Source organism: Capricornis sumatraensis, chromosome 16 (assembly GCF_032405125.1).
Source record: "Capricornis sumatraensis isolate serow.1 chromosome 16, serow.2, whole genome shotgun sequence".
NCBI lineage: Eukaryota > Metazoa > Chordata > Mammalia > Artiodactyla > Bovidae > Capricornis > Capricornis sumatraensis.
The window spans coordinates 10132645-10146019 of NC_091084.1; the positions used below are offsets into that span (position 1 = coordinate 10132645).

At 39.5% G+C, this 13375-nt stretch overlaps 1 protein-coding gene across 1 annotated transcript in view; it reads right to left on the minus strand.

The window, feature by feature from the left end:
- ARHGAP42 (Rho GTPase activating protein 42) overlaps window positions 1-13375 on the minus strand; it is a 337489-nt gene that overhangs the window by 28588 nt on the left and 295526 nt on the right. The window lies entirely within an intron of this gene.

Here is a 13375-nt window from a genome sequence, read left to right on the forward strand (position 1 = left end):
GTTAATAATTATATTACAAAGGTATTCATGTGTTTTCCCCATGAGCTCCTCCAAACAACATTATGAGGTATAGATAAAGCACTACAATCTTAAGGTGATTTACCAAGTTGCTGAAAACTGCTTTTTTCTGTTCTAAGGTCTAGAGCCACATTTTAACTCAGGTCTCCTGAATTCTATGTAGTATTCTATTTCATTTCATATCATATTCAAAATAGTTCAAAATATGCATAGTAAGTCCACTAAAAATCCTCTCAAAGATCCTCCATTAAGAAAGTGCAATTTATTTTCATTGCTTTTTGACAGTTTTTCTTAAGGTTTAGAGGTCAAACCAAATTAGACTACTTGTTTAAGGAGAAAGGATTTAAACATACCAAATAATAACCCACAGGGAAAATTAAAAAAGTTTTGATACTATAATACAAATTTTTACCAAATATAGTGAATATATGATATCCCAAAGAATGATTTCTGAAGACAAAGACAAACCATTAAAAAATTAAAGCTGGTTTCCATTTAAAGATGGTGGATTAAACACATACAGGTAATGACATCAGTTCAGTTCAGTTCAGTTCAGTCGCTCAGTCGTGTCCGACTCTTTGCGACCCCATGAATCCCAGGACGCCAGGCTTCCCTGTTCATCACCAATTCCTGGAGTTCACTCAGACTCACGTCCACTGAGTCAGTGATGCCATCCAGCCATCTCATCCTCTGTCGTCTCCTTCTCCTCCTGCCCCCAATCCCTCCCAGCATCAGAGTCTTTTCCAATGAGTCAACTCTTCACATGAGGTGGCCAAAGTACTGGAGTTTCAGCTTTAGCATCATAGATCCAAAAAATATATACATCAAAAAATTAGGCTAGGGAGGTGGGAGGGGGGTTCATGTTTGGGAACACATGTAAGAATTAAAGATTTTAAAATTTAAAAATAAATAAAGAAAGAAAGAAAAAGAAAAAGAAAAAGAAAAAAAAAAAGGACCAACGATGTTGATCCAAGATACATGAAAGGTAAAATGCCATAGTAGCTTGGGTAGGGGGAGACTTTTTCTATTTTATTTTTAAGAATAAAATATTACAACTAGAAAAGAAAAAATTAGGCTAGGGGGCGGTCCTAAGATGGAGGAGGAATAGGACGGGAAGACCACTTTCTCCCTCACAAATTCCTCAACGGAACATTTCAACGCTGAGCAAACTCCACAAGACAACTTCTGAATGCTGGCAGAGGACATCAGGCAACCAGAAAAGCAGACCATTGTCTTCAAAAACAGGTAGGAAAAAATATAAAAGACAAAAAGAGAGACAAAGGAGGTGGGGAGGGAGCTCCGTCCTGGGAAGGGAAGCCCCTCCTGGGAAGGGAAGCCCCTCCTGGGAAGGGAATTTTAAGAAGAGAGGTTTCCAAACACCAGGAAACACTCTCCCTGCCGAGTCTGTGGCGAGCCTTGGAAACACAGAGGGCAACACAGCAGGAAGGAAAAATAAATAAATAATCAAAACCAACAGATTACAAGCCCAACAGTAACTCCCCCAGAGGAAAAGCAGCACAGACGCCTGCATCCGCCACTAGCAAGTGGGGGCAGAGCAGGGAAGCGCGGGAGGCGCGGGCTGCAGAGATTTGTAAGAATCGGGCAGGAACGCCGCACGTGTAACCAGAACGATCTAACTTGGGCTAGCAAACCAGACTGTGGGATAGCTACCAAGCGAAAAGCTCGAACATAAGACACTGCCAGGACCGCGCACAGAACAAAGGATGGAAAGGAAATAGCCGGCTGCAGACCATCCCCCGCCGGGGACAGGCAGCCAGAGCCGTAAGGGCTGGAAAGGGGCAATTACAGCCCCGGAGAGACTCTACCTACCAAACTGCAAGCAGGCTTCTTTGCTAAGACTTTTGGGGGTGCTGGACAATCACCATCTGCCTCACAAGGGGCGCCAGCGGTACACCCAGAAAACTGAGCAGCAGAGACAGAAAAGGCGACAAGTCGCAGTGACCGTGCTCGCCAAACTCCTGAGCTACTCCGGACCTGGGAAGGGCACAAAATGCAGTCCCAACCGAATCTGAGCCTCTGAGGGCTACCTGAGGGCCGAACCTGAGCGGCTTAGACCGGGGAGGTGCACGCAGCCTAGGGCTGGCCTCAGACAGTTCCCGGCTGAGCATCGTAGAACCGGAGCAGTTTGTGCGCTGCAAGAAGGGACAGGTCCAGCGGGGCTGAGACACTGTGTGCACACGACAGTGCTATTTGTTTGCAGCATCCCCCCCTCCCCACAGCGCGACTGAACTAGTGAGCCAGCAAACAGAAGAAGTTAAACAGAGGGAACCGCCTTGGAAGTGACCCCACACTGCCCACAACATCAGAGAAGGGCCAGATATATCTTTACTATTTTTACAATCATTCCTTCCCCCCCCCCTTTTTTTTTCTTGCTTTTTTTTTCTAACTTTTTTTTAAATTGTTAAGTCTTCTATTTCTCCTCTAATTTTTATTTCTATAACCGACTATTACTTTTCAAAAAAAAGACTCTTTTTTTAAGGCAAACACCATATATAGTCTTTATGTGGTTGTTGTTGGAGTTTTTAAATAATTCTTGTGACTTTTTTTTCTTTCTTTTTTCTTTTTTCCTTCTGCTTCTTTTCTTTAATATTGTATTTTTGAAAATCCAACCTCTACTCTAGATTTTTAATCTTTGCTTTTTGGTTTTTGTTGTCAATTTTGTACATTTTAAAACCCAAACTTCACTACCCAATTTTACCTGAGAGCGGGATTACAGGCTTGACCACTCTCTCCTCCTTTGGACTCTCCTTTTTCTCCACCAGGTGGCCTCTGTCTCTTTTCTCCCCCATCTCTTCTCTAACCAACTCTGTGAATCTCTGTGTGTTCCAGACAGTGGAGAACACCTAAGGAACTGGTTACTGGCAGGATCTGTCTCTCTCCTTCTCATTCCTCTCTCTTATCCTCCTGGCCACCTCTGTCTACTTCCTCCCTCTCCTCTTCCCTATATAACTCCATAAATACCTCTGAGCAGTCCAGACTGTGGAGCACACATAAGGAAGTGACTACTGGCTAGCTTGCTCTCTCCTCTTTTGATCTCACCGCATCTCATTCCAGTCAACTCTAACTACCCCCTCCCTCTTCTCTTCTCCATGTAACTCAGTGAACCTCTCTGGGCGTCCCTCAATGTGGAGAAACTTTTCATCTTTAACCTCGATGTTTTATCATCAGTGCTGTATAGATGGAGAAATCTAGAGGCTACTGTAAAAATAAAACTGAAAACCAGAAGCAGGAGGCTTAAGTCCAAAGCCTGAGAACATCAGAGAACTCCTGAATTCAGGGAACATTAACCAATAGGAGCTCATCAAATGCCTCCATACCTACACTGAAACCAAGCTCCACCCAAGGACCAACAAGTTCCAGAGCAAAACATACCACACAAATTCTCCAGCAACACAGGAATAAACCCCTGAGCTTCAATATACAGGCAGCTCAAAGTTACTCCAAAACCTTTGACATCTCATAACCCATTACTGGTCACTCCACTGTACTCCAGAGAGAAGAAACCCAGCTCCACCCACCAGAATACCAACACAAGCCTCCCTAACCAGGAAACCTTGACAAGCCACTGATACCACCCCACCCACAGTGAGGAAGCTCCATAATAAAGAGAACTCCACAAATTACCAGAATATTAAAAGGCCACCCCAAACGCAGCAATATAACCAAGATGAAGAGACAGAGGAATACCAGCAGGTAAAGGAACAGGAGAAATGCCCACCAAACCAAACAAAAGAGGAAGAGATAGGGAATCTATCTGAGAAAGAATCCCGAATATTGATAGTGAAAATGATCCAAAATCTTGAAATCAAAATGGAATCACAGATAAATAGCCTAGAGACAAGGATTGAGAGGATGCAAGAAAGGTTTAACAAGGACCTAGAAGAAATAAAAAAGAGTCAATATATAATGAATAACGCAATAAATGAGATCAGAAACACTCTGGAGGCAACAAATAGTAGAATAACGGAGGCAGAAGATAGGATTAGTGAAATAGAAGATAGAATGGTAGAAATAAATGAATCAGAGAGAAAAAAAGAAAAACGAATTAAAAGAAATGAGAACAATCTCAGAGACCTCCAGGACATCATGAAATGCTCCAATATTCGAATGATAGGAGTCCCAGAAGAAGAAGACAAAAAGAAAGACCATGAGAAAATCCTTGAGGAGATAATAGTTGAAAACTTCCCTAAAATGGGGAAGGAAATAATCACCCAAGTCCAAGAAACCCAGACAGTTTCAAATAGGATAAACCCAAGGCGAAACACCCCAAGGCACATATTAATCAAATTAACAAAGATTGAACACAAAAAACAAATATTAAAAGCAGCAAGGGAAAAACAACAAATAACACACAAGGGGATTCCCATAAGGATAACAGCTGATCTTTCAATAGAAACTCTTCAGGCCAGGAGGGAATGGCAAGACATACGTAAAGTGATGAAAGAAAATAACCTACTACCCAGATTACTGTACCCAGCAAGGATCTCATTCAAATACGAAGGAGAAATCAAAAGCTGTACATACAAGCAAAAGCTGAGAGAATTCAGCACCACCAAACCAGCTCTCCAGCAAATTCTAAAAGATATTCTCTAGACAGGAAACACAAAAAGGGTGTATAAACCCGAACCCCAAACAATAATGTAAATGGTAATGGGATCATACTTATCAATAATTACCTTAAACGTAAATGGGTTGAATGCCCCAACCAAAAGACAAAGATTGGCCGAATGGATACAAAAACAAGACCCCTCTATATGCTGCTTACAAGAGACCCACCTCAAAACAAGGGACGCATACAGACTGAAAGTGAAGGGCTGGAAAAAGATATTCCACACAAATAGAGACCAAAAGAAAGCAGGAGTGGCAATACTCATATCTGATAAAATAGACTTTAAAACAAAGGCTGTGAAAAGAGATAAAGAAGGCCACTACATAATGATCAAAGGATCAATCCAAGAAGAAGATATAACAATTATAAATATATATGCACCCAATATAGGACATTGCAATATGTAAGACAAATGCTAACAAGTATGAAAGGGGAAATTAACAATAACACAATAATAGCGGGAGACTTTAATACCCCACTCACACCTATGGACAGATCAACTAAACAGAAAATTAACAAAGAAACGCAAACTTTAAATGATACATTAGACCAGTTAGACCTAATTGATATCTATAGGACATTTCATCCCAAAACAATGAATTTCACCTTTTTCTCAAGTGCTCATAGAACCTTCTCCAGGATAGATCACATCCTGGGCCATAAATATAACCTTGATAAATTTAAAAAAATCGAAATCATTCCAACCATCTTTTCTGACCATAATGAATTAAGATTAAATCTCAATTACAGAAGAAAAACTATTAAAAATTCCAACATATGGAGGTTGAACAACACACTTCTGAATAACCAACAAATCACAGAAGAAATCAAAAAAGAAATCAAAATATGCATAGAAACTAATGAAAATGAAAACACAACAACCCAAAACCTGTGGGACACTATAAAAGCAGTGCTAAGAGGAAAGTTCATAGCACTACAGGCATACCTCAAAAAATAAGAAAAAAGTAAAATAAATAACCTAACTCTACACCTAAAGCAACTAGAAAAGGAAGAACTGGAGAACCCCAGAGTTAGTAGAAGGAAAGAAATCTTAAAAATTAGGGTAGAAATAAATGCAAAAGAAACAAAACAGACCATAGCAAAAATCAACAAAGCCAAAAGCTGGTTCTTTGAAAGGATAAATAAAATTGACAAACCATTAGCCAGACTCATCAAGAAGCAAAGAGAGAAAAGTCAAATCAATAAAATTAGAAATGAAAATGGAGAGATCACAACAGACAACACAGAAATACAAAGGATCATAAGAGACTAATATCAGCAATTATATGCCAATAAAATGGGCAACATGGAAGAAATGGACAAATTCTTAGAAAAGTACAATATTCCAAAACTGAACCAGGAGGAAATAGAAAATCTTAACAGACCCATCACAACCATGGAAATTGAAACTGTAATCAGAAATCTTCCAGCAAACAAAAGCCCAGGTCCAGATGGCTTCACAGCTGAATTCTACCAAAAATTTAGAGAAGAGCTAACACCTATCCTACTCAAACTCTTCAGAAAATTGCAGAGGAAGGTAAACTTCCAAACTCATTCTATGAGGCCACCATCTCCCTAATACCAAAACCTGACAAAGATACCACAAAAAAAGAAAACTACAGGCCAATATCACTGATGAACATAGACGCAAAAATCCTCAACAAAATTCTAGCAATTAGAATCCAACAACACATTAAAAAGATCATACACCATGACCAAGTGGGCTTTATCCCAGGGATGCAAGGATTCTTCAATATCCGCAAATCAATCAAGGTAATTCACCACATTAACAAATTGAAAAATAAAAGCCATAGGATTATCTCAATAGATGCAGAGAAGGCCTTTGACAAAATTCAACATCCATTTATGATAAAAACTCTCCAGAAAGCAGGAATAGAAGGAACATACCTCAACATAATAAAAACTATCTATGACAAACCCACAGCAAACATTATCCTCAATGGTGAAAAATTGAAAGCTTTTCCCCTAAAGTCAGGAACGAGACAAGGGTGCCCACTTTCACTGCTACTATTCAACATAGTTCTGGAAGTTTTGGCCACAGCAATCAGAGCAGAAAAAGAAATAAAAGGAATCCAAATTGGAAAAGAATTAAAACTCTCACTGTTTGCAGATGACATGATCCTCTATATAGAAAACCCTAAAGACTCCACCAGAAAATTACTAGAGCTAATCAATGAATATAGTAAAGTTGCAGGATATAAAATCAACACACAGAAATCCCTTGCATTCCTATACACTAATAATGAGAAAGTAGAAAAAGAAATTAAGGAAACAATTCCATTCACCATTGCAATGAAAAGAATAAAATACTTAGGAATATATCTACCTAAAGAAACTAAAGACCTATATATAGAAAACTATAAAACACTGATGAAAGAAATCAAAGAGGACACTAATAGATGGAGAAATATACCATGTTCATGGATCGGAAGAATCAATATAGTGAAAATGAGTATACTACCCAGAGCAATTTACAAATTCAATGCAATCCCTATCAAGCTACCAGCCATATTTTTCACAGAACTAGAACAAATAATTTCAAGATTTGCATGGAAATACAAAAAACCTCGAATAGCCAAAGCAATCTTGAGAAAGAAGAATGGAACTGGAGGAATCAAATTGCCTGACTTCAGCCTCTACTACAAAGCCACAGTCATCAAGACAGCATGGTACTGGCACAAAGACAGAAATATAGATCAATGGAACAAAATAGAAAGCCCAGAGATAAATCCACACACATATGGACACCTTATCTTTGACAAAGGAGGCAAGAATATACAATGGAGTAAAGACAATCTCTTTAACAAGTGGTGCTGGGAAAACTGGTCAACCACTTGTAAAAGAATGAAACTAGATCACTTTCTAACACCGCACACAAAAATAAACTCAAAATGGATTAAAGACCTAAATGTAAGACCAGAAGCTATAAAACTCCTAGAGGAGAACATAGGCAAAACAGTCTCCGACATAAATCACAGCAGGATCCTCTATGATCCACCTCCCAGAATTCTGGAAATAAAAGCAAAAATAAACAAATGGGATCTAATTAAAATTAAAAGCTTCTGCACAACAAAGGAAAATATAAGCAAGGTGAAAAGACAGCCTAATGAATGGGAGAAATAATAGCAAATGAAACAACTGACAAACAACTAATCTCAAAAATATACAAGCAACTTATGCAACTCAATTCCAGAAAAATAAACGACCCAATGAAAAAATGGGCCAAAGAACTAAATAGACATTTCTCCAAAGAAGACATACGGATGGCTAACAAACAAATGAAAAGATACTCAACATCACTCATTATTAGAGAAATGCAAATCAAAACCACAATGAGGTGCCATTTCACGCCAGTCAGAATGGCTGCAATCCAAAAATCTGCAAGCAATAAATGCTGGAGACGGTGTGGAGAAAAGGGAACCCTCCTACACTGTTGGTGGGACTGCAAACTAGTACAACCACTATGGAAAACAGTGTGGAGATTCCTTTAAAAATTGCAAATAGAACTGCCATATTACCCAACAATCACACTGCTGGGCATACACACCGAGGAAACCAGAATTGAAAGAGACACATGTACCCCAATGTTCATCGCAGCACTGTTTATAATAGCCAGGACATGGAAACAACCTAGATGTCCATCAGCAGATGAATGGATAAGAAAGCTGTGGTACATATACACAATGGAGTATCACTCAGCCGTTAAAAAGAATACATTTGAATCAGTTCTGATGAGATGGATGAAACTGGAGCCGATTCTACAGAGTGAAGTAAGCCAGAAAGATAAACACCAATACAGTATACTAACACATATATATGGAATTTAGAAAGATGGCAATGATGACCCTGTATGCAAGACAGCAAAAAAGACACAGATGTGTATAGCGGACTTTTGGACTCAGAGGGAGAGGGAGAGGGTGGGATGATTTGGGAGAATGGCACTGAAACATGTATACTATCATGTAAGAATCAAATCACCAGTCTATGTCCGATGCAGGATACAGCATGCTTGGGGCTGGTGCACGGGGATGACCCAGAGGGATGCTGTGGGGAGGGAGGTGGGAGGGGGGTTCACGTTTGGGATCTCATGTACACCCGTGGTGGATTCATGTCAATGTATGGCAAAACCAATACAGTATTGAAAAGTAAAATAAAGTAAAAATAAAAATTAAAAAAAAAAAAAAGGCTAGAAAAAGGTGCCAGGAAAGATGAAAAACTCTGGAGAAATGCTAGGCATAGAAAATCACTGAAACTGAATTGACTGAAAGGTTTGAGAAATCTGAGATGAGAAATGAGAAATTGAAAAACTAGAGGTACTACACTGAGATGTCACCTCACACCGATCAGAATGGCCATCACACATAGACACCAACAAAACAAATAACAAATGTTGGCAAGGATGTGGAAAAAAACAGAGCCTGTGTACACTGTTGGTGGGAATATAAATTGGTGCAGCCACAGTGAAAAACAGTATAGAGGTTTCTCAAAAAAGTGAAAAACAGAACTACCATATAACCCAGCAATTCTACTCCCAGGGGGAATTAAAAAACAAAACACAGAACACTAATTCTAAAAGATACATGCTGATGTATGGCAAAAACCATCATAATATTGTAAAGTAACTGTCAAGATTTGAAAGAATAAATTGTGTTGGCCAAAATAACCATGCGTTTTTGTTTTATTGCCTTTGAACATCCTTTGCTATTGCCTGAACCAGTATACGGAGGTTCTGGGATAGATGCAACACAATAGAGCCAAGTGAACCTGGGGTTGGATCTCAACTCCACTGCTTTATGATGGAAGCGTGCCTGTGATCCTTTATGAATGCTATCCTTTCATCTAAGAGAGATGGGATGGGGAGGGAGGTGGGAGGGGGGTTCAGGATGGGGAACACATGTATACCTATGGCAGATTTATGTCAATGTATGGCAAAACCAATATAATATTGTAAAGTAAAAAAAAATAAATAAATAAAACTGAGATAAAAAATAAAGAAAAAGAAGGACTAGGTAAAAATAAAAAAATAAATAAAAATGAGGGAAATCACACTACATATCTTAGTGGGTTGCAGTAAGATGAAGACAAAACCACATGAACTACTGAAAAGCAACAAACGTGGGAATAAATGCAATTAGATGCTGGATTCCTTCTTCATGTGGTCCTATGCACACATCACAGAAGCAGAAGAAATGATAAAAACAGCAACAAAAAAAGTCAGCCACTAGTGCTAAACAGAAGAAACAGACAATAGTTACTCTCCCACTTAGTAACTATTACTGGGGATAGTTTTGATTCTTTCTCTATCTCATTTTCCTCTTCCATAAAATAAGGATAAAAGTAATACTATCTACATAGGGCTATTCCTAGATGAAATATGTTAACATTTGCAAATCTCCCAGAAGAGTACTGAGAATATAGTGCTAGAGTGTTGGCTCTTACCATCATCATCGTTACTGACTACAGGGGAATGTAAAATTTAAATATACAAATCATATGAACAAGGCATTCTTTGGGCAGTGGTGAAGTCACTGGGGATTGAGGTACTATCTGCCTGGAGCATTATTCTTCAAAAAGGCATCAGTTCAGTTCACTCGCTCAGTCATGTCCCCACGGAATGCAGCACAACAGGCCTCCCTGTCCATCACCAATTCCTGCAGCTCGCTCAAACTAAAGTCCGTTGAGTCGGTGATGCCATCCAACCATCTCATCCTCTGTCGTCCCCTTCTCCTCCTGCCTTCAATCTTTCCCAGCATCAGGGTCTTTTCCAATGAGTCGGTTCTTCACATCAGGTGGCCAAAGTATTGGAGTTTCAGCTTCGGCATCAGATCTTCCAATGAATATTCAGGCCTGATTTTCTTTAGGATTGACTGGCTTGATCTCCTTGCAGTCCAAGGGACTCTCAAGAGTCTTCTCCAACACCACAGTTCAAAAGCATCAATTCTTTGGTGCTCAGCTTTCTTTATATTCCAACTCTCACATCCATACATGACTACTGGAGAAACCATAGCTTTGACTAGATGGACTTTTGTCAGTAAAGTAACGTCTCTGCCTTTTAACATGCTGTCTAGGTTGGTCATAGCTTTTCTTCCAAGGAGCAAGTGTCTTTTAATTTCATGGCTGCAGTCACTATTTGCAGTGATTTTGGAGCCCAAGAAAATAAAGTCTCTCACTTGGTTCCATTGTTTTCCCATTTATTTGCCATGAAATGAAGGGACTGGATGCCATGATCTTAGTTTTTTGGAATCTTGAGTTTTAAGCCAGCTTTTTCACTCTCTTCTTTTACTTTCATCAAGAGCCTCTTTAGTTCCTCTTTGCTTTCTGCCATAAGAGTGATGACATGTGGTATCTGAGGTTATTGATATTTCTCCGGGCTATCTTGATTCAGGCTTGTGCTTCATCCAGCCCAATGTTTCTCATGATGTACTCTGCATAGAAGTTAAATAAGCAGGGTGACAATACACAGCCTTGACACACTCTTTTTCCAATTTGGAACTAGTCTGTTTTCCCATGTTCAGTTCTAACTATTGCTTCTTGATCTGCATACAGATGTCTTAGGAGGCGGGTAAGGTGGTCTGATATTTCCATCTCTTTACGAATTTCCCACAGTTTGTTTTGATCTACACAGTCAAAGGCTTTGGCATAATCAATAACGCAGAGGTAGATGTTTTTCTGGATTCTCTTGCTTTTTTGATGATCCAGCGGATGTTGGCAATTTGATCTTTGGTTCCTCTGCCTTTCCTAAATCCAGCTTGAACATCTGGAAGTTTATGGTTCATGTACTGTTGAAGCCTGACTTGGAGAATTTTGAGCATTACTTTGCTAGTGTGTGAGTTGAGTGTATTTGTGTGGTAGTGTGGGCATTCTTTGGCATTTCCTTTCTTTGGGGTTGGAATGAAAACTGACCTTTTCCAGTCCTGTGGCCACTGCTGACTTTTCCAAATTTGCTGGCATACTGAGTGCAGCACTTTCACAGCATCATCTTTTAGAATTTGAACTAGCTCAACTGGAATTCCATCACCTCCACTAACTTTGTTTGTAGTGATGCTTTCTAAGGCCCACTTGACTTCACATTCCAGGATGTCTGGCTCTAGGTGAGTGGTCACACCATCGTGGTTATCTGAGTCGTGAAGATCTTTCTTATATAGTTCTCCTGTGTATTCTATCACCTCCTCTTAATATCTTCTGCTTCTGTAAGGACCATACTGTTTCTGTCCTTTATTGTGCCCATCTTTGCATGAAATGTTCCCTTGGTATCTCTAATTTTCTTGAAGAGATCTCTAGTCTTTCCCATTCTATTGCTTTCCTCTATTTCTTTGCAGTGTTCACTGAGGAAAGCTTTCTTATCTCTCCTTGCTATTCCATGGAACTCTGCATTCAAATGGATATGTCTTTCCTTTTCTCCATTGCCTTTAGCTTCTCTTTTTTCCTCAGCTATTTCTAAGGCCTCCTCAGACAACCATTTTGCCTTTTTGCATTTCTTTTCCTTTGGGATGGCCTTGATCACTGCCTCTGTACAATGTCATGAACCTCCATCCATAGTTCTTCAAGCACTCTATCAGATCTAATCCCTTGAATCTCTTTGTCACTTCCACTGTATAATGTAAGGTATTTGTTTTACGTCATGCCTGGATGGGCTAGTGGTTTTCCCTACTTTTTCATTTGAATCAGAATTTTCAATAAGGAGTTCATGATCTGAGCCACAGTAGCCTCCTGGTCTTGTTTTTGCTGACTGTGTAGATCTTCTCCATCTTTGGCTGCAAGGAATGTAATCAATCTGATTCCAGTGTTGACCATCTGGTGATGTCCATGTGAAGAGTCTTCTCTTGTGTTGTTGGAAGAATGTGTTTACTATAAATAACAATGAGCAGACACATCCTCTCATTAGAACTAAACAGATTACAGTAGCTTGGGACTACCGTTCACCTATATTTGTTGCCCTTTCCTGTAGGATGGTTGTGTTTCTCGGCTCTCACTAAAACAGTTTGGTCATATGATATATACTAGCCAATGAAACATGAACGGAAGTGACAGACATCATCATCCACCAGTCAGGAAGAACTGATATGTAGGAGCTTGACATTTCCTAGTCCCGTCTGGCACAAGATCATCAATGTTAGAGAGACAAGGTACTCCATGAGCTTGGATTTTAGAGTAAAAACCATAAATAAGAGAATCACAGCATGATCAAGACATGAACCTTCACTGTGGTAAGTCTCTCAACCACAGCATAACCTGGTGTTTCTGATTTAATTATATATAACTTAAACAGTCTTCTACTCAAAAAGGACTAAATGAAAGAAAGCCAATCCCACACTTTTACTTGCTTAACTGGAATGTAGCAGAGGTTTTTTGGCTACTGACTTGCCAATCCCTATAAAAAGACATCAAAAGGCAATAATAGCAGTACCCATTCATGGCTGCCTTACAAACTACTACTCTTGCCTTCACATAAGAATTCAGCAGTTTCTGCTGAGTCTGAGGAAAAGAACACGATATGGCTTAAACATGCTCCAGAATCCTCAGTCTCCTGGTGACTGATGTAGGAGAAAGTCAAGGAGCGGTGCTTCTGAGGGAAGTAAGGGAGGAATACATTCTGTAAAGGAATCCTTTCAATCTTCGAAAGCCATGAAGGCTACATTCCACTTAGTATGCTAGTGCTAAAGAGAATTCAACAAAAATAGGTCTCTATAGCTTATAAAAGAAAGA